Consider the following 22,644-nt stretch of genomic DNA (forward strand, 5'->3'; position numbering starts at 1 on the left):
GGTGATTTTCCCCCTCTAATTTTTCACACTTTCTATATAATATTATATTGATTTTATAATGAAGAATAAATATGGTAATTTAAACCACATGTTGTTTGAAGAAAAGTGAAATAAGGTGAAAAACTTTTCCTCTTCTTTTCAGGAAGTCTTGCTGTCATCCTGCCACCTTCTGGGAAGGTTTCCTAAAAGGACTGGGCTTGAGAGCAAACCAATCTCCTCCCTTACTTCAACTCTGAAATAGATTTCAGAAGGGCACAAGCTTTTTTCTCTGTGATAGAAGCCTCTTTCAGAGAGGTAACAGATATTTCATCTTGTGCTTAAAATGTCTTTCCAGCTCTCTCTCCCAAATGCAACGCCTTTACCTGCCATTGACTTGACACATTATAATGCTTCCGCCCGACCAATGGCGTCCCCCATCCCCTGCCTGCGTCTGACAGCTGCCTTCTCGTGGGCCTGGCTCATCTCCATCACTGAGGCAAACAAATATTTTTATCCCAATCCAGAATTCTTGGAGCCTCAGAAGCAAATCTCTTCAGTGCTAGCACAAATATAGGACAAACGGAACCCAACTATGGGGAGATGGGCAGCAAGGCGGGTGAGCCACCATGAGCTTAATCATCGCTTTGCTGGGGACAAACTCACACAGGTGAGACAGCTGGGCACATGTGGGAAGCCCTGTGCCCACCAAGAGTGGCAGGCCAAATGGGCACTCTCAGGAAGCTTACAGAAAGGACTAGGGGTGAAAATGACCAACGTCCCTCGTCTAGGGCCCAATCGTGCCTGCATTTCAGACATCTGTTTTTGAGAGTCGAATGGGAGCGAGTGAGGATGCAAAGGATGCACGGGTGAGGATGAGGAGGAATGGAGTGCGCGATGGGGTGGGGCAGGGCCACAAGCACAGAACTTGGCTGTGGCCCTCTGGCTGTGTGACTGGGGCACACCCTTAACTGTTCCAAGCCTGTCTTCTCAGCTGTAAAGTGGGCATCAACACCATCAGCACATCACTGCCATTAAGCTCTTTATGTGTCAGCCTCACAGACAATTTCACATAAATCTTGCGATAGCCCTGCGAAGTAATTAGGCCTTATTATCCTCATTTTATGGCTGAAGAAACTGTGGTTGGAATTCATAGGTATTAGACTGGAGCTCCCTGAGAGCAAAGCCTGTGCCTTATTTTATCCTTCTAAGGGCTTGGCATGCAGAGCAAACTCATTAAATATAGGTTGAAGGAAGGAACAAGGATCGATCAAAGGAGATAGCGCTGTGAAAGCACTCTGCATGTACAAAGCGTCAGCCACAGTAAGGGGCTACTAGCGATGGGCAGGGAGGCTTCACAAAAGAGAGTTCTGTGCTGGTTGTGAGGGTGTTTGGTGCAAAGCCTGGGGCAGAGGAACAAAGCAGGCATCCTCTGGGACAAAGAAGAGATAAGAGGCAGAAGTAAGTAAGTAGGGATGGCATCGCAAGCAGACGAACTGCCTTGGGGCGGAGGGATTAGACAGGGATGAGGAAGCAGCTTGGAGAGCCAGGGGGTGAAGTCAAGGCAGGCAGAGGAAGAGTCTCTAAATGTGACCCACGGAGCACAGGACACCAGGAGCATTCAGAGAGGGATCCTGAGTAAGGTCAGGGGACAAAACATGATTTGGAGACTGGTCTTCCCGCTTCTTTACCTGGCACAGGTTGAGTGGAGACTGGGAGAATAGTGACTGCAGTAATCCAGGCTTGAGGAGGTCGTGGGTTAATTAGGTGGTGCCTGTGGAACAGAAAAGGCAGGAGCAGACCTGAGAAAGGAGTGAATGCTGGGAGGTTCTCCGGAGGAAAAGGAAAACAGACTGGGGACGACAGCAAGAATTGCAGGATGGACGAACAGAGCAGAGCGGAGAGCTGGTGTGGACAGATGGAGACCAGCTGTCCAGGGCACGCCTGTGATTTGTGGAAACCCAATAAAAACTGATTTCAGCTTCTCTCTCTAGGAATCCTTCAGATCTGTCAGAAGATGGCAAAGTAAGGAGGGAAAGGAGACCAGAGAACTGACACTCACTGAGTGCAGCATGTGTCAGGGGCCATGAAGGATCTTACACATGGCATTCAACTGAAACAATCTCACAACCGCCCTTGGAAGTGACAAGCTATTTCCACTTGACAGATGATGACTGGAGGTGATGACTAGCCAAGGTCACAGAGTTTTATGGAAAGGAATAGGAGTAGAGGTAATTGTAACCACCAGATAATACCAGAATCAAAAGGTCGGGACTATGCTAATGGGCTAACATTCTGATTTATTTGTGGGTTGAACATTTAGGAGACGTTTCAAACACAGCACCGTACTCAAGCACTGTCTGTTCTGCCTAAATCTGCTGCATATCTGTCTTCTTTTCTCCAAACCCACCGCCTCAGTTCAGGCCATTACCATCTAGCTGGACTATGACATCACCATTCGCTGGATACTTCTAACTGGTCTTGCGGCTTCCACACCGTTAGCGTAATGAGCTTGCTAAAATGCAAACCGGATTACAGAGGCAGGTTTAGTGCTGACTACATGGGACTAAGCTAAGTGCCTGATCCTGCACTAACTCCCAGAGGAGCTCACAAGGAGCTCACAAGTTCACAGTGGAAAGAAACGCATAAACAAAAATTTCAATATGAATTAAGAGAAGGGCTGTGTCAGTACCCGGAGGGGCAGAAGTGCTTAACACTGACTGGGATAGAGGACTGCTTCTCAGAGGATGCGCCCTGGATGAGCCTTGATGGTTGCTCAGGAGTTCACGGGCGGGGGTTGGGGAGCCCAACAGGGGCATCCAGACTGCACTGGATCAGTGCGATCTAGCTCAGTGCATTCAGGATGGCTGGTGCATTTGATGTACGAGGCTGGAGAGGAGACAGGGGCCAAATCCCCCAGGCCTGGCTGGACATGCCAGGAGGATGGACCAGCTGGGTGTGGCGGGAAGGGTTGCTACTGCCACAAGCAACGAAGTGACATCATTAGATTTCACATAAAAAATAAGAGTATAAAGTACTAGAAGAAAACATACGAAGATGTGTTTATAAATTTTGGGTGAGTTAAGGTTTTCTTAGCATAATCCAAAGCCAGAAACCATAAAAGATAACTGATTTACATGTGACTATATAACAGTGAAAAACTGTGATACGGCAAAAGATACCACAAACGACTTTTAAGGAAGACCAATAAAAACTGGTTATGACATGTTTGCAACATATAACCAAGAATTACTATCTGTAATGAGTAAGAGCGCTTATAAATCTTAAGAGAAAGACAAATACTCCAATAGAAAAAGTAGGCAAAGAATATGAATAGGCAACCCATGGGGATGAGGACACAAATAGCTAATAAGTAAATGAAAAGATGCTCATCTTTATTAATAACCAGCGAAATGCAAATGAAAACAATGAAATGACATTTTTTACCTATTGCAATGGCACAGAAAAAAGAGAACAAAGCCTAGAGCTGGTGAGAAAAGCACACACTGTTAGTAGGAGTTCAAACTGGTACAATCTTACCAGAAGGAAATCCGAAAATCTACATGAAAACTTAAAATGTACATTTCACATCTAAGAATTTCTTGTAAGGAAATAATTGGACAAAAGTAATTGCACAAAAATTTATTACATGGGTATTTTGTTGCATTGCTGTTTAAAATAGCAAATACTTTGAGAACAAGCTTAAGTTCTGTCAGCACGAGGATTGTTTAAATAAATAATGGTGCATTCACACAATGGAAAGCTACACAGCCATTGAAAAGGATCCTATAAATCTTCAAGCATTGACACGGGAGTTTATCTATGACACAGTACTAAGTGAAGAAAGCAGGCTACAGAACAGGACCCACGGGGTGCGTATCTACTTGTGTAATTATGTATGAGATTTCATATGCATATATATATACTCATACATAGGTGAAATCTCACATATATATTCATATATGTGTGTATGAAAACTCATATAGAAATGAACTCTTTGCATAAAAAACTGGAAAGGTTATTCACTAAACTATTAACCGCAGTTGTGTCAGAGAAAGAGAACCGCAGCAGGACTCAATCTCTCCTTACTATTTGACTATAAAAGTATTTTTATAATCAAACAGCTGTGGAATCAACAATAGCCCTGGTCAAGGGGGGCCACAGCACCAGAGTAGACTCTGAGGAAGTCTGTGCCAGGGCAGGCAATTCACTAACAAGTAACATCTCTTGCACATTTGTTTAACCAATACATCTAAAGGCCTATTGGATGTCTCTCTGTCAATGTCTCACTGGCCTCCTAACTCATCGCATCTAAAACTAAGCTCCTCACGCTCTGTCTCCATCTGGCTCCTCTTCTAGCGTCCCCCATCTCAGTGAAAGACACCCCACCCCCTACCTTGGGACCAAGCCAGCAGCAGGGGCATCATCTTCAATGAGGACACCAAATGATAGGGCACCTCGACAGGTGATAGTGAATGGCTCCCTTCCTCTTTTCTGTTCACTGGGGCCCCAGGCAACACAGCGTCTTCTCAAATAGCCGCAAAATAGGAGCAGAACACCCTCTTTAACCCAGCCCATCTGGCTGCCGCCCGCCTTGAATGAATGGTTGGAGAGATGGAGCAATTGATTGATTGGGTTTCAAAAGGTTTTTCCTGGAGGTTGAGTCTGAAAAAGTGGAGATACCTTCATTCATTTAAACAAAAAGAGGTAATGAGCCTTTCCTTCAGCCTTTGCTGGGCTGTGAAGCACCTGCTGAGTAACTGCCAACAAAAGAGAGAAGTCTACATCTCTTGAAAGCAAGTAAATAGGAGCAACGGGAAGTCTGGTTGTCTGCCCATTTAATTCATTCTGAATGCCAGCATTGCCTCTTTTTCTTGTTTACCTGCTCCTGCCAGAAGAGAGGTGGAGTTGGAACTGATGACAGATGCCCAATTACTTTTATAAATACTTAGAATTTATTCCCCTCTGCTTCCCAGAAGGACTGGCCAGATTCCCTTGGTTCCCAGTCCCTGGCAGCCTCCTCCTCACCCCCAGTCCAGGCCAAGGACCAGTCCCCGAGGGCAAGTCTAAAGACCAGATCCAACACACCGAGACTCCAGGTTAGAACACCTGGCGTTGGACAAGCCCTGACTGTGCGCTCCAATCTTCTGCTGCTGAGGGTCGGACCCCAGACTCCACATCGGGTACCTGATTCCCTGTGCCCAAGCCCTGCTTGGTAAAAGACCTGCTATCTCATTCCCAGGAGGCTGGCACACCCTTCCTTGTTGTTGCTGGTAGCCTTCTCCAGGCAGTTGCGCCTGCTCATATGTGTCTGAGGCCCTACACCTGTTAGCACACTCTCCTGACATCAACTGCCTCCTCTCACCTCCTGTGCCTGCACTCCTGTCACAGTGCTCTACCTGCTGTATTCTGACACATGCCTGCTCGGGTCGCTACCAGCTGTGGCCTCCACCACAATGGGTGCTTTGCCCAGAGGAATGAAGGCGCTCCAATGTCTATGACTAGTTGTCCCCTCACCCCACCCCACCCATTCCAGTCCTAGCCCTCCCCAATCTGCCCACTTCTGTTGCAGTTTATCAAGAGATCCATTGCTTTTCTGAGAATCGGCAGAATAAGGCAGTTTACAAGATTAAAACATTTATCTCATTTATAACATCATCAAAAAACATGATGAATTTAACAAAAAAACATGCAAAACCTGTACAATGAAAGCTATACAATATTGAGAGAAATTAGAGAACTACTAAACAAATGAAATATACTGTGTTCATGGATTGGAAGACTCAACAGTGTTGTCAATTCTCCCCAATTTGATCTAGAGATTCAACACAACCTCATTGAAAATGCTAATAGGTCTTCTTATAGGTATTGATAAGCTGATTCTAAATTTATATAAAAATGCATAGAACCTAGAACAGGCAAACCAACTTTGAAAAAGAAAAAACTGGAAGACTTACCCTACTTGATTTCAAGACTTACTATAAAGCTACAGTAATCAAGACAGTGTGGTACTGGCTTAAGAACAGATACATTTATGGGTGGTACAGAATAGAGTCCAGAAATAGACCAACATACACATGGTCAATCGGTTTTCTACTAAGGTGCCAAAGTAATTCGATGGAAGAAAGGGTAGTCTTTTCAACAAATGATGCTAAGCAAATGGATATCCATGTAGGGAAAAAAATGAACTTAAAATGGATAATAGACCTAATCATAAATGCTAAACTATAAACTTCTAGAAGAAAGTCTTTAGGATCAGGACAAAAAAAACATGAACCCTAAAAGATAAAATTGATAAATGGAACTTTACCAAAATAAAAAACTTTTGCTCTTCAAAAGATACCGTTAAGAAAAGGAAAAGGTGAGGCTGGCTCCGTGGCTGAGTGGTTTAGTTCGCACGCTCTGCCGCGGTGGCCCAGGGTTCGGATCCTGGGCGCGGACATGGCACTTCTCATCAGGCCACGTTGAGGCGGCGTCCCACATCCCACAACTAGAAGGACCGGCAACTAAGATATACAACTGTGTACGGGGGGGTTTGGGGAGATAAAGCAGGGAAAAAAGAAAAAAAGAAAAAGATTGGCAACAGTTGTTAAGATGGGTGCACTCTGCTTCAGTGGCCCAGCTTCAGTTCCTGGGCGTGGACCTAGACCACTTGTCTGTCAGTGGCCATGCTGCAGCAGCAGCTCACACACAAAAAGAGGAAGATCGGCAACGGATGTTAGCTCAAGCGAATCTTCCTCAGTAAAAAAGAAAAAGAAAATGAAAAGGCAAGTCATAGACTGGGACAACACATTTGTAAAACATATCCGCAAGGCAAAGGACTTATATCAGAATATAAAGAGAACTCTTGTAATGTAATAAGAAGACAAACAATGGGGGCTGGCCCCGTGGCCGAGTGGTTAAGTTCGCGCGCTCCGCTGCAGGCGGCCCAGTGTTTCGTCAGTTCGAATCCTGGGCGCGGACATGGCACTGCTCATCAGACCACGCTGAGGCAGCGTCCCACATGCCACAACTAGAAGAACCCACAACGAAGAATACACAACTATGTACCGGGGGGCTTTGGGGAGAAAAAGGAAAAAATAAAATCTTTAAAAAAAAAAAGAAGACAAACAATGAATAAAAAATGAGCAAAAAATGAGATTTGAAGAGACTTCAGAGAGAATATTCAAATGGAAAATAAGCACATGAAAAGATGTTCAACATCACTGGTTATCAGGGTAATGCAAATTAAAACCAGAAAGAAATATCATTGCCCACTAGAAATATGAAATATTCCCATTAGTATGGCTAAACTTAAAAAGACTACTAATATCAAGGTTAGCACAGATGTGGAACTCTCGTGCATCACTGCTGGGGACGCAAAATGGTACAACTACTTTGGAAAATATTTTGGCAATTTCTCACAAAATTAAACATACACTTACCATACTACTCAGCAGTCCCCCTCTGCAGATATTCGCCAGAGAGAAATAAAAATACGTGTACACAATGACTTATACTGGTAGTAACTTTTCCATAATAGCTCCAAACTGGAAACAACCCAGTGTCCACCAGCAGGTGAATGGATAAACAAATTGTGAATATAGTACTAATTCCAAATAAACAGGGAATAATACTCAGTAATAAAAAGGAACTAACTCCCAGAGGATGGGAAAAAACTATGCAAATCATGTATCTGATATTATATATAAAGAATTCCTACAACTCAGTAATAAAAAGACATATAGCCCAATTTAAAAATGGGCAAAGGATCTGAATAGACATTTCTCCAAAGAGGATATACAAATGGCCAATAAGCACATGAAAAGATGCTCAACATCATTAGCAATCAGGGACATGCAAATCAAAACTATAATGTGATGCCACTTCACATCCACCAGGATGGTTACAATAAAAAAGATGGATAATGAGAAGTGTTGATGAGGATGTGGAGAGAAACTGGAACCCTCCTACACTACCAGTGGAAATGAAAAATGATGCAGCTGCTTTAGAAAACACTCTGGCAGTTCCTCAAAAAGAAAGAGAATTACCATATGACCCAGAAATTCCACTCTTGAGTATATACCCAAGAGAAATGAAAACATACGTCCACAAAAAAACTTACATATGAATGCTCATAGCAGCATTATTTATAATAGCCAAAAACTGGAAACAATCCAAATGTCCATCTACTGGTGAATGAATAAACAAAATGTGGTATATATCCATACAATGGAATATTATTCAGCAAGAAAAAGAAAAAAAGTACTGATTCATGTTACAACATGATGAACCTTGAAAAATCATGCTAAGTAAAAGAAGTCCATCAGAAAGGACTATAAATTAAAACCATTTGTAGCTCACGGGCCAACGCAGGCTGGATTCAGCGTGCGGACCATCATTTGCAAGCCTGATCTATAGCTATAGAAGGGTTCCTCAGTCTTGGGATGACTGAAATTTTCCGCCAGTTAATTCATTGTTGCACAGGACAATCCTGTGCATTTAAGGATGTTTAGCAGTATTCTTGGCCTCTACCAACTAATGCCAGTAGCATCTGCCCAGCTGGGACAACCAAAAATGTCTCCAGACATTGCCACGTGCCCCCTGAAGGGCAAACTCTCCCCTGCTGGAGAAATATTGATCTGGAGTGACGGCACATCACTGGTTGGGGTCAGGGGAGAGGACAGGGGATTGAATAGAAAGAGGCACAAGGACACTTTGGGGGGTTATAGAAATATTTCATATTTTGATCGTGGTGGTGATTACTCAGGTATATAAATATGTCAAAACTATCTGAAATGTACACTGAAAATAGTTGTGTCTATTGTATGTAAATTACACCTTAACAAAGTTGACTTAAAAGCAACAAAAATACATTAAAAAGAGGATTGCTAAAGATAAATCAGACAAAGAACAGATATAATCTAGTAGAAATTATATTCAATGCTAAGCTTCCTGGCAGTCCAGGCAGAGGGGGAAATGGTTTTGGAAGGAAAGAGAATAAAAGGGAGGCTCTGGGTCACCCACCAGGAAAAGCCTTTTGAACCCCAAATAATTCATTGCTCCCCTCCATCCAAGCGAACATTCAAAAGAAGGTTTCAGTCAGAATGTTTTAGAGAAAGCAGGTCTGCTCTCTATGTAGATAATCCTGGAAGGAATTTACTGGATTACTCTTTAAGGAAAATAAGAAACATGATAGAAATATTTGACTACAGTTTTGCAGAAGGTGCAGAAATATTTCTCCAACAGCCATTTTTAATGCAGAGCAAACATCAGTCAAAGGCTGAGGAAATACCATTAAACTCTAACTTAGTGATGACTTGTCTGTGGAGTGTTAAAGTGATATAGTCCAATGATAAATTTACATCTGGCGCTCTAACCTACACTATAAAGAGAATGCAAATACGTCTGGTTCATCCTTTTACTGGAAATGCTAAGGAAGGTGTCTACATACTGCTCTTCTAGTTAGGCCAACCCTAGCCAGCCCCTAAGCCAAATTCACGCTCCCCCATCTCCTCTCCCCTCAGCCTAGAGCTCCAAAACTGAGGAGCCCGTGTACACACAACTTTAGAGGTACATGTACTGGGACATAAATGACATTGACTCATGAGTGTGGAGGCGGTTCCTTCTTCAGTTCTTTTTCTACACGTCTGATCACATCAAGGAAAACAGTTCAGCTGGTGGGTGTGTGTCTTCTATTACCTAGCACTTGCTAATTCCCCTTTTTAACAAAGGGAAGAGCAAGGTCGCGTCTGTTATTGGGATTTAATAACGTTGACTGGCTTTCATTGTATTTATTTTTCTAGTTATTTATTTATGGCAAATATTTCCATTTACAGTGTTGATAAAATATTTTTTAAAAATTTAAGTTAAAAAGGCAAACCTGTTTAATGAAAAATACTAAGCATCAGTCACCTAGATGGCATTACAGTATGAAGAACGGAAGGAAGCTATATGCAAATGACTCAGTTGGGGAGACAGCACTCTCAATTAGGGGTCACCAAACTTTATCTGTAAAAAGCCAGAGTGTAAGTATTTTAGGCTTTGTGGGCCACATTTGGGCTCTGTCACGTATTCTTTTTTCTATTAAATAACCCCTTAAAATTGCAAACATCATTCTTCTCTCGCCAGGCTGGACAGAGACTCCCCAGGCATGGGTTGCCATTCCATGCTCTAGGAGCTGTGCTGTCCGATGAGGTAGCCACTAGCCACATGTGGCTTCTGAGCACTTGAAACATGGCTAGTATGACTGAGGAACTAAAATTTTAATTGTATTTACTTATTAAAGATTGGCCCTAAGCTAACATCTGTTGCCAATCTTTTTTCTTCTTTTTCTTGCCAAAGTCCCCCAGTAAATAGTTGTATATTCTAGTCGTAGGTCTTTCTAGTTCTGCTGTGTGGGACGCTGCCTCAGCCTGGCTTGATGAGCGGTGCTAGGTCCGTGTCCAGGATCCGAACCGGCGAAACCCTGGGCCGCTGAAGCAGAGCGCGCGAACTTAACCACTCGGCCACGGGGCCAACTCCTAACTGTATTTATTTTTAAGCGGCTAAGGCACTACACAGTGCAGCTGTAGCTGATGATCAGGAAATGTATAACTACTTCATACCAGGCTTAGAAGACAAACGTCAGTGGAAAGACAACTCTCTCTCAAACTTCTTTTGACTTTCCCGGCCTCCACCAGTTCATCAAGAGTCATCAATAAATTACATTTTGATGGTGAGTCACAGATATTCTAATCAGGAATAAAGCAGCGATGCCTTCTCAGACCACGATTATTAAATAATGTTTGCAATTTCCTAAAAACTGCAATAAGATAAAAAAATTAAATCCTCAAGATAAACATGGAAAAAAAGAGATAAATTGTTATGACTGTATACCTAGAAAACCTGAGAAAATTGGTAAGATAACAGATTACAAGATAAATATAACAAAATCAACATATTTTTTTCTATACTAGCAGACAGCCAGCTAGAAATAGAAACAGGAAAAAATGTTGTGTTCACAATAGTGAAAAACACTGTGAAACACTTAAGCATAAAGAATAAAACACTAAGAATGGTTCAGAAGAGGCAAAATAGAACAAAATCTATTTTGTTCAGTGGCTGCTCAGGGCTGGGCGTGGGAATGTGAGCGACTGCAAAGGGCTTGAGCCTTCTTTTTGGGATGATGGAAATTTTCCAAAATTAAATTGCATGATGGTTGCACAACTCTTTAAACACACTAATAATCAGTGAATTGTACAGTTAAAATGGGTGAATTTTATTGTATGTAAGTTATACCTTAATACAGTTTCACACAAAAAAAACTAAGAAAGGCACAGATTCCTATAGAACTTCTCAAAGTACATAAAACAGGATCTAAACAAAATGAAACAAATATATTCTTAGATGGGAAAAGCTAATACTGTAAAATGTCAATTCTCCCAAAATTAAAACATAATGGAATTTGTATTAGACGTCCCAATGGGCTTATTTTTTTTTTTTTAAAGATTTTATTTTTTCCTTTTTCTCCCCAAAGCCCCCCAATACATAGTTGTATACTCTTCGCTGTGGGTCCTTCCAGTTGTAGCATGTGGGATGCTGCCTCAGCGTGGTTTGATGAGCAGTGCCATGTCCGTGCCCAGGATTCGAACCAACGAAACACTGGGCCACCTGCAGCGGAGTGCACAGACTTAACCTCTCGGCCACGGGGCCAGCCCCCCAATGGGCTTATTTTGAAATAGATAATAAGGGAATTGAGAAGAGCCAAGAAAATTATAAAAAGGAATACTGTGGGGTAGGTAAAAGACTTCCTTAGGAATATTAAAAGATGCTATGAAATTACTGTAATTAAAAGTGTATGGTATCAGCATATGATTAGACAAATAGAGGAGTAGAGCAGAATAAGCTGCTAGGTAGCAGATTTCAATTAAATCCAACAAAAGTGATATTTCAATTCAGCAGGGGAAAAATGATTTGCTTAAAAGATGGGGCTGGCTCTTTGTCTGGAAAAAAATTAAGTTGGCACCCTACTGTACAGCACACACAAAAATCTGGAATTTATTTAAATGTAAAACATAAAACAATAAAAACATTAGAAGAAAGCCCAGGAAACTACATGTACAACCTAAGAGCAAGGAAGACATTTTAACTCAGTCTGGAAACCCAGAAGCCATAAAAGAAAAGTCACATTTCTGTCTTAATAAAACTTTTAAAATTTGGTAAAGTAGATGACATCATGGAAATAAAGTGAATAGATAAACAATAAATGGCCTGGGAAAACATGTGCAATGCATATGACAGCTATGAACACCTGTAAATTGATAGGAAAAATACAACCAAGAGAAAGATGGGCACAGGGTATCAGTAAGTGTACAGAGAAGAGCAAATCTAAATAACCAACAACATACGAAAAGAGGTTCAACTTCTTCAGTAATCAAGCAGATGTGGATGAAAGTCACAGCAAGCTATGACTTCACGTCCATCAGACTGGCAAAAATTCCAAGGTGATACCTGACACTGGCAGGACTTGGGGGAGGATGTGAGGGTGTTGCTGATGGAAATGTGAATTATTACACGCTTCCGTAAAACAGTCTGAAAAGACTGCTATTAAAATTTTTAGAAAGACCTCAGACTCAGCAACTCCACTCCTAGGACTCCATCCAAAGAAATAAAAGCCCGAGAACCTAGGGAGACATGTACAGAGAGGTCCACAGCAGCACTGTGGTACGGGAAAAACTGGGAACAAATTAACGCCCGTCAGTGAGGAATGGCTGAAAAACCTGTGGTACTGTCTGAAGGAGAACTGTCTCTCCTCACAACACTTGTGACACTAACCACTGGGAGTTAGTGCAGACCCCCAGGCTAAGGGCTCAGTCCCACAAGACTGCTCCCACTGCAAACGCCAGTCACACGTCCCAGGTTGTCACCTATACTTCCTACTCACCAACTATAAATCAGGGGTTCCCAAGACCCCCTCCTCGAGCTCAGTAATTTGCTAGAATGGCTCACAAACTCAGAGAAACACTTTACTTATTATTCCTGGAGACAACTCAGGAACAGCCAAATGCAATAGCTGCACCAGGCATGGTATAGGGAGGGCACGTGGAGCCCCCGCACCCTCTTCAGGTGCACCACAGGCCCAGCACCCCCACGTGTTCAACCTGGAAGCTCTCCAGACTCCTCAGGGTTTTAATGGAGGGTCCATTACCTACGCATGATTGATGAAATCATTGGCCATTTGAGATTGACTCAATCTCTAGCTCCACCCTGGAGGTGGGGTGGAGGATGGGGCTGAAAGTTCCAACCTTCTAATCACCTAGTTGGTTTCCTTGGCAACCAGTTCCCATCTGCAGAGACACCTTATTAGTGTAAACTAGGATATAATTGAAAGGGGCCTATTATGAATAACAAAAGATGCTCCTCTCACTCCGATCAGGAAATTACAAGAGTTTTAGGAGCCCTGTGCCAGGACCTGGGGATGAAGGCCAAATATATATTTCTTATTATATCACAATATCACATTATCCATGCCATGGAATATCATGCAATTTTTTAAGTTAGATCTATACAAATTGACTTAAAGCTTCTTCCAAGATGTAATAAGAAAGGCAAGTTGTAGAGACAAAGTATTTTACCTATACGGAAATCCAATACACGAATCCACGACATCTACGCATAGACATAGACATAATAGGATCCCATTCTGGAAAACAAACAAGGGCAAAAATATCTATGTATATATATTTATACACAATGATGTGCATGGAGTAAAATATGGGTGAAAACATCTCTGTTTGGTTACACTGGTTTCCTGAGGGAGGAGGCAGTATTTAGCTGGCAAAGACGAGTGAAAAAGAGAGACATCGGGGGGCCGGCCCGGTGGCGCAGCCGTTAAGTTCACACATTCCACTTCTCCGCCCTGGGTTCGCCGGTTCGGATCCCGGGTTCCCCGGTTCGGATCCCGGGTGCGGACATGGCACCACTTGGCAAAAGCCATGCTGTGGTAGGTGTCCCATATATAAAGTAGAGGAAGATGGGCATGGATGTTAGCTCAGGGGAAGTCTTCCTCAGCAAAAAGAGGAGGATTGGCAGTAGTTAGCTCAGGGCTAATCTTCCTCAGGGGAAAAAAAAAGAGATATTGGAGGAGGAGGGAAAAGTGTAACTTAAAAAAAAAAAGTCAACAATTAAAACAGAATGTGTATTTGTCTACATAACGAGATGCATTAAAGAAGGTCACCAAAATGCAAATAGTGGCTATCTTAGAGTTGTGGGATTTCAGGTGACTTTCACTTTCTTTCTTATACTTTTAAATATTGTTTAAATTTTTCACAGTGAATATGTATTATTTGTAAAACCAAGAGCAGAGGAAGCAATACAATTATTTTCACTGAGGCAAAAACTACCTCTCCATCCTTTAAGGCTGGTCAAATTTACTGAGCCCCTTTACGTGCCATGCACAGTACCAGATGTGCCTTATTTCTAATCCTCACAGCACCACTGCAATGAATGAAGACAATGAACGAAAACAGTGGGGTTCAGAAAGGTTAGGTAACTTGCTTGACATCACACAGAACATTAGTTAAGTGTGGAAGGCAGGGTCTAAACCCAGGTTGAACTCCTGGACGTTCTCTTTCTTGCCCCCACCCGGCACTCTCACTTAGGGCCCCACTGGTCACAGGGTATCTACCTTCCGTCTGGCCAACCTATGTGTCCTTCATCCACCAAGCATATAGACGCCCACCAGATGCCCCTCACTGTCTTGGATGGTGGACTTCAAAATGAGTACTACAGAATCCCTGCCTTCAAGAATCTCCAGCCTCTGCCTCTGGTAGCATTTCAGGCTGTGATTGCCAGAGGGGCGAGGATTGTGCAGTACAGATATCTTTGTGTTAACATCTGTGCTCATACTTGGCACAGGGCCCTGTAAATGCTCAACGTGTTGACTACTTCTTAGGAGTTGAAAAACTCAAAACAAGCCTTGATGCGTGTACGTTTTCCAGGCTCTTGCTTGACAGCCTCTTCCCCCGCTCTTTCTCATGGGCCGTGCCCATTACAATACACTCTTGTACAATAAAATATGCTGATTTCTCCAAGCTCACCATAACCTTAAAAACAAAAACAAAAACCTATCTACACATCTTAACTGAGAACAGAACATTCTACAATTAGGAGGAAAGATTGCATTTTCTGTGCTATTTATCGGCTATCTGGAGCATGAAGGACACGAACACAGGTTCTAAAGAAAGGAAGAACGAGAGATTATTTTAACACAAGCTTAAAAAGAGAAAAACCACATGGCATTTATGCACATGATTTTCTTACTTTAAACACACACTAAACTAAATATATTTTGAAACTTGTCGTTGTGTTGTCATTGATTTTCATTAGGAAAGAAAAATTGTTGGGGGTGGTCTGGAAGCCCAGGGGAACTAGTGAGTCTGTGTGAATTCACGCAGATAAAGACAAGGCCTCCTCATTTCCCATCCTCCTGGGCCCCATCCTTGTTACTCTCCTGAGCACACAGGCTCCCAAAGGGGAAGATATGGAAGCGCAGGGCTGGGATGTGCTCAGTTGCCCCTACTTCTTCAGTCTGTCCCCTCCCCCTGCTGCCCAGGCCTCCCTCTGACACAGCAGCCAAGCAGCTCCCTCCTTGTCCCTCGCCCCCTCTGCCATTTCAAATCCATCCTTCTGCCTGAGTATCTTCTTCCCCAAACACCTCATCAAGGGAAGACCTCTGATGGATCCTAATGGCCAACATTATTCTCTTGGCCTGTGGGCCCTGCCCCACATTAGTTACACTGTCCACCTCACTAACAGTCACACAATCTTCAAGGCAGTGCCTCCCTCCACCTCTTCCTTCCTGCACTACTTAGCATGGACCTGACTAGCGGGAGATGCTCAGAGAATGTTAAGCATCTTCCCCTTTAATTGTCTACTCAAATAATCCTACTTCTGGATTTTCACGTACTCTGGATAGAAGGACATCTAGATGCTGTCAGAATTGTCTCAGTCTGCCCTTTAGGCTGGGCCCAAGGAGTGTGGCATGCGTGAGCTTGGGGCAAACAGCACCCCTCTTCCTGGAGCACAGTGGGATTAAATATTTCAACTGTATGTAATTTCCAAAATCTTTATAACTTTATATTGAAACAAAAAAGAGTATACTGTGACCTAGAGTGCAGACAATGCATTACTTTTTTAAGGTTAAAAACTGAGGCTTCTCAACCTAAGTGCCCATGAACCGATGATTGGATAAAGAAGATACAATGGAATACTACTCAGCCATAAAAAAGGATGAAATTGTCCCATTCACGACAACATGGATGGACCTTGCGGGTATTACGCTAAGCGAAATAAGCCAGATAGAGAAAGACAATCTCTGTATGACTCCACTCATATGTGGAAGTTAAACATGTAGACAAAGAGAACAGATTAGTGGTTACCAGGGGAAAGGGGGGGTGGGCACCAAGGGTAAAGGGGTGCATCTACAACACGACTGACAAACAATAATGTACAACTGAAATTTCAAAAGGTTGTAAACTATCATAATCTTAATAAAAAGTAAAAAAGAAAAAAAACAAAAAACAACTGAGGCTTCTGGCGTTGCCCCATGGCGTACTTAAAGTCCAGTGTGGCAGCCCAGGTTCGCAGGTTTGGATTCAGGGCGCAGACCTACACCACTCATCAAGCCATGCTGTGGCAGCGACCCACGTACAAAATAGAGGAAGACTGGTACAGATGGTAGCTCAGGGACAATCTTCCTCAAGCAGAAAAAAAGAGGAAGATTGGCAACAGATGTTAGCTCAGAGGAATCTTCCTCACCAAAACAAACAAACTGAGGCTTCAACAGCCACAAAATGCCACATAGGATTCCATTTATATGAAACGTCCAGAACAGGCAAATCTATAGAGATAAAAAAGTAGATTAGTGGTTGTCAGGGGCTGGGGTGGGGGGAGTATCGGAGGGGAATGGGGAGTAACTGTTAACAGATAAGGGGTTTTTTGGGGTGATGAAAATATTCTAAATCAGGGTACGGTGATGGTTGCACAACACTGTGAATACAACAAAAACTGCTGAATTGTACACTTTACATGGGTGAATTTTATAGTATGTAAATTGTATCTCAACAAAGCTGTTAATAAAGCTTCAAAGCTATTTCAAATTTGTACCAGGGTGCTTCAGGCTAAGTACACAGGGCAGACTTTCAGAAGGAGTGACAGGAAAGAATGGATACTCCAGCCTGGTCCACAAATCAAGAAACAGCTTCCCAGGAGGGCATCCAGGGTACGGGTCTGGGCAGCAGTATCAAGAATGTCCCCACCACTCCTGGTCAGCAGCTGAAACTGAACCAGTGTAAACGGGGGTGAGGGGGCCAAAGCCTGGAGCAGTGTCTGAAGGTGGATCTGCAGCCATGTCCAAGCTGTGGCAAAGGGCGTGAAGGGAGATGCGGCTTGGCAGAGCCGAGCTCTGAGGATTGGGTTGGGCCCAGGGCAATGAAGGTGGCTGGCTCCCTGTGAAAGCGAAGGGACATTCAGGTGACATGTGAGAAGGGGCTGGGCTCTCCAGGTGGATTCTGAGGAAGATGATTACGGACTGGGCGGTGGGGGTAGGGGACCATCTCTCCCTCTGTGGAGAGGCCCTCAGAATGCATGTGTCAGATGCTACGGAGTGTATTCCAAAAAGAGGACTCAACAAGTACCTTCCCCACCACCACTGTTTCAACCAGTTACAGGCTGAAACAATTTCTGGAATAGGTTGTACACATTGAAAAGGGCCATATAACCGAGTGTGGACCACCCCCATAACTGCTTTCTAGCAAATTCCTTTGCATAGCTCCATCCCAGATTCCCTCCCCACCAACTTGGGCAAAATGCCATCTCCTACTCTGCTGGACCTCCACCACAGAGGCTGGAGGTGCCCACTGTCCCGATGACCTCCATCAGCCTTGTCAGGGTCAGAGCACAGCTGCTCTCCACTTCTTGAGAGCAGAAGCCAGGAGTAGGGTGGGGGTGGGGAGGGAGAAGGAAGAGCAAAGACCAGAAAGAGATTAACAGACAAATGAAGCAATGAGTTCGTGGGGCAAAATGGGCAAGGAGAACATGGACTATAAACAGTGCCCCAGGAGAGTTCTGTATTAGTTTTCTACGCTGTGTAGCAAATTACCACAAACTTAGTGGCTTAAAACAACACACATTTATTACCTCACACTTTCCGTGGGTCAGGAGTCCTGGTTCTCTGCTTAGAGTCTCACAGGCTGCGAACAAGGTGTTGGGCAGGCTGTGGCCTCACTGGGAGATCCGGCTGGGAAGAACCTGCTTCTAAGTGCACTCAGGCTGCTGGCAGAATTCATTTCCTTGTGGTCACGGGCTTTCAGCTGGAGGCCACTCCCAGCTCCTAGAGGCCACATAATTTCTTGCCGAGTGGGTTTTCCCATCATAGCCCCTTACTTCATCAAGCCAGCAAGGAAAGTCTCTAGAGCAAGCTTGCTAGCAAGATGGGGTCTTCTAGCACATGACACAGTGATGGGAATGACACCCCATCACCTTTGCCATCTTCTATTGTTTAAAAGCAAGCCACAGGTCCTGCCTACACTCAAGGAGAGGGGATTACACAAAGTTGTGAACACCAGGAGTCGGGGATCATGGCGGGGGACACACCAAGAGTCTGTCTTCACAGTCCTTCCAGAGAAAACATGTCCACAGTAACCAAAACCCAAGGCAGGATGGAATGAGCACTCTACATGAGGGAACTAATGCTACAGGAAGATCCAGAGGCCTCCCAACCCGTCATTCGAGACCAAAGAGGGCAAAGTGGCCAGACACTGCACTGAGCAGCTCACTGGAAGGTAAACTGCCCTGGAGATTCCTCCCCTGCAAAATGAGTACATGTTGTCTGGGGTTCTTTTCAACTCCAATATCCTATGATGACACCTGGCCCACTGTAGGTGTTGAACAAACACCTGTTCCACAGAGGAAGGGATGCAGGAATAAGCACATGCGCACATTACTATGGGAGAGTCATGATGCCCATTAGTGCTTCTCATCTTCTGTGTCCTAAAATTTGAACCAAATTTTCCTGAATAAAAATGACTAAAAGGGGAAATACTGGAAATGCTATTTGTTAATCCACAGTAATGGGTCATCCCCGCCTCCTGTCCCAGAGCCTTTCTTTTTTGAATGGGCGACACAACCTGTCTCTTCAGTATGCTCAAAAGCCCTACTCTGCATGCTTGTGTCTTATTTAGGGGTCCTTCATCTGGGGGTCCCTGAGCACATAAGCCATGAGCATGGGGCCAAGAACCACACCCTTCTCAAGTTTTCTCGAGTCTCTAACATGGTGAGCCAGAGCCAGGCAGGCCTGCCAAATTATTTTTTATTATTGTTTAAATGGATAAAACATATACATGATTAACATCTAAAACCATATACATAGTTAACTTTTCCCCAGGCCCTCCCTTCAGAGACAAGCACCACCATAGGTTCCATGGACAGTCTAAGCATAAAGCATAAATGTATGTAATTTGTATTACATGAATGGCAGCATGCATTAAATATTGTTCTGCCCACTTTCTTCCTATTCAATGATATATATTGGAGATTGTTCTATGTCAGAGCAGAAATGTCTGCCTTATTCTTTTTAATAGCTGTATAATATTTCTTTGTAAGACCGCATCATGATGTAATGTAACTAGCTCTCCAATGATGGGAATTTAGTTTGGGTCCAATTGTTTGCTAGCACAAATGATGCTGCAATAACATCCCTTCCTATTTTTCATTGCGCCTATGTGCTTATATAGCTTTAGGAGAAATTCCTGGAAGTGGTATTGCTGGGTTAAAGAGTGTATGCAATTTTAACTTTGATAGATACAGCCAAACTGCAAGTCTGCAATTTTAGCTGGTTAAGAGTCGTGAGTTTCAACAGCAACGCAACATGGCTGTCACAGAACATCAACGCTGTCAAATATCATCTAGTTTCCATCTCCTCATTGTACAGAGGAGGGAACTGAGCCATTTTAACTGAACTTATGTGCTCTCTATTACCTCCGCATCAATTATCATATTATCCGGCCTGTTTGTTTGACAATCATGTATCTTTGACCGTATTTTTATATATCTATATATCTCTCAAAGCACCTAACTCAGCACCTAGAGAATAGCATTAGCTCCACTTACTGAGTGCTTACCATGCACCCACCAGGCTCCAGGCATAATATCCCATGAATCCTCCTAGTAAACCTGTGAGGAAGACATTAACATCCCTTTAACTCACAAGGAAACCGAGTATGGGGAGGCTGAATGACTCTACCCCAGTCTCTCACACCTAGGAAACAGCAGAGTCAGGATTCAAACCCCGTCTCTCTCCTATGGGCAAGCTCCTTCCTGGAAATCGCACTGCTCCATGCAGGCGCTCAGGAAACATGCACGGGTCTCAGAAGAGGTTCAAGCCCCTAATAGTTTGGTGCAAGTTAAGTCCAGGTATCGAATGGTTAGTTAACTTCTCTCTCACTTGCTGCTCCAACATCCATTTCCAGTTCCTGGCTATTTGCATTCTATTCCCAGATATTTAGAACTTAACTAAGCATTGGACACTCCTCATAACTGTTTCATCTCCACAACATGGAGACCATTTAACTTCTTTCACAGTGGCCAACACTGCATGCTATCTGCTATTAAGAAACAGCATAATTTTATAGAATTGACTGATAAAAATCAGCTTTACATGGACTCCTTTGCCCCCCAAATTATTATTGCAAGTCCTGTTTTTAATGACTGATTATCTTAGCCAATTTTATTCCACTTTTACCCAAATTCTTTGATGACCAACTTGCCAACTAAGACTGATTAGAAAGCATTCTCTGATGAGGGAACTTTGTGAAGCTGGTCCTTAAGTCATGGAATTAATATGTATTTATGCATTTCTCTTTATGTGAAAACTATCAGGTATTATGGGTGAACTATAAGGGTAAAATTGCAACTCCCATACCAAAACCTTTTTTGGTAAGAGAATCTCAATTCTCAAACACATATTATCCTCTGGGTAATAAAATAATCTATGTGATGCTCACAAAGATGTGAACACTATCTGAAATAACGGAAAGAATGGACATAACCCAAATGGTCCTCAGTAAGTAAATGTCTAAACAGAATATAGTACATCCCAATGGAATGGCAGGCAGCCATTTAAAAGCCTATATTTTTAAATTAGGTGGAGATGCGAAAAGTTTTCTCTAATGTCAGATGAAAGAACAGAATACAAAACAGTATCCATGTTGAGGTTACAACTGTAAAAATCATGAGCATGTGGACAATGGTTTGACAGAACAAGCCAAAAGTACATTAGCTGTATTAGCAAAATGGTCTATAGGTGGCTTTATAATCGATTAAACATTGGAATATCATATTTATATATTTTAAAGTACAAAATTAAACCCTATATTATAAAAAGATATGAAAATCTAAGTGCTTAAGGGACTCAGAGTTCAAGCAGTAAATCTAGGTTTTAAAGCAATGATAAATTTGATCTCCCTCACTTGCTTGTATGAGGACCAATATCAAACATGGCAGGCCATGTGACGGGAAAAAAACTCCTTCTCAGGAACAACTTGGGCTGTGAGAGGGTCTCACAGGAAAACCCAGCCAAGTTAGGCATTCATGACTGCCTTGTCATGCTCCTTTGTCAGCACAGATTTCATCACCATCATCCTATAATTATGCCTGAATTGCTGCCCTTGATCCACACTGGCCATGTTTATCACTGCCGTCTCTTCTGGACCAACAATGAAGACCAGCCATGGAGAGGAGATGGATTTACCTGATATCCACACTCTGAAGGCTATTGTTCATATCTCTGCACCTCATCTTTATTGTTTTTCAGTAGGTATAGAGTTTTTTTCCATTATAATCCAGTTATAAGAATCATAACTATTTTAAAGTCTTTTTAGAAACCCACAAAAAATGGGACATATGCTATAATTCTAATTCCCAAGTAAGAAATCTGAACTCTGTGATTCCAAGATAACTTTTTGAGGATTTTTTTTTTTTTTATAAAGATTGGCACCTGAGCTAACAACTGTTGCCAATCTTCTTCTTTTTTTTTTTCTGCTTTATCTCCTCAAACCCACCGTACATAGCTGTATATCTTAGCTGCACATCCTTCTAGTTGTAGGATGTGGGACACCGCCTCAACGTGGCCTGACGAACGGTGCCATGTCCGCGCCCAGGATCCGAACCCTGGGCCGCCGCAGCGGAGCGCACAAACTTAACCACTCGGCCACGGAGCCGGCCCCTGAGGAACTTTTTAAGCCGCAGAAGTCACAAAATTCAAAACTGCTATTTGACCCAATACAAGAAATACAAAATAGTCAACAGAATAAAAATCACTTGTTAATGTTGTTCAAGGCTGACAGGATATCTCCAGAATGATCTTTGGACCCACGCTGCAATTATAATCTGATTCTCATCTTGTCCTTAAGAAACAGGAGTAAGGAAACTGCTATAGCAAGACTAAGACTGAAACACAACAGTTAGTTTAAAATTTTTCATTTCAGAGTCACACAAAGCTTAAAGTTCTATTTTTTGCCGAAGAGTAAGAGTTTGAAAGCAACCTCCGATCAAGCCACAACATTATGCCAGCTTTTAGGGTTTCCAAAAATAGTTTAATCACAGCATTGCACCCTCAGAGTGTCTTTTTTTAAAAGTTACTATTACTCT

General features: G+C 42.9%; 1 protein-coding gene across 3 annotated transcripts in view; it reads right to left on the bottom strand.

The window, feature by feature from the left end:
* Positions 1–22,644, bottom strand: part of DPYSL5 (dihydropyrimidinase like 5) — a 91,970-nt gene that overhangs the window by 61,954 nt on the left and 7,372 nt on the right. The window contains exon 2 of one of the 3 annotated variants that reach the window (XM_070573066.1): positions 1,668–1,750. The exons of the other annotated variants lie outside the window; for them this stretch is intronic. The gene's annotated coding sequence lies outside the window, so the exon portion shown is untranslated. The remainder of the gene's footprint in view (positions 1–1,667; positions 1,751–22,644) is intronic. 3 annotated transcript variants of the gene reach the window in all.

The sequence above is a fragment of the Equus przewalskii genome, chromosome 14, assembly GCF_037783145.1.
Source record: "Equus przewalskii isolate Varuska chromosome 14, EquPr2, whole genome shotgun sequence".
In the NCBI taxonomy this organism is placed as follows: domain Eukaryota; kingdom Metazoa; phylum Chordata; class Mammalia; order Perissodactyla; family Equidae; genus Equus; species Equus przewalskii.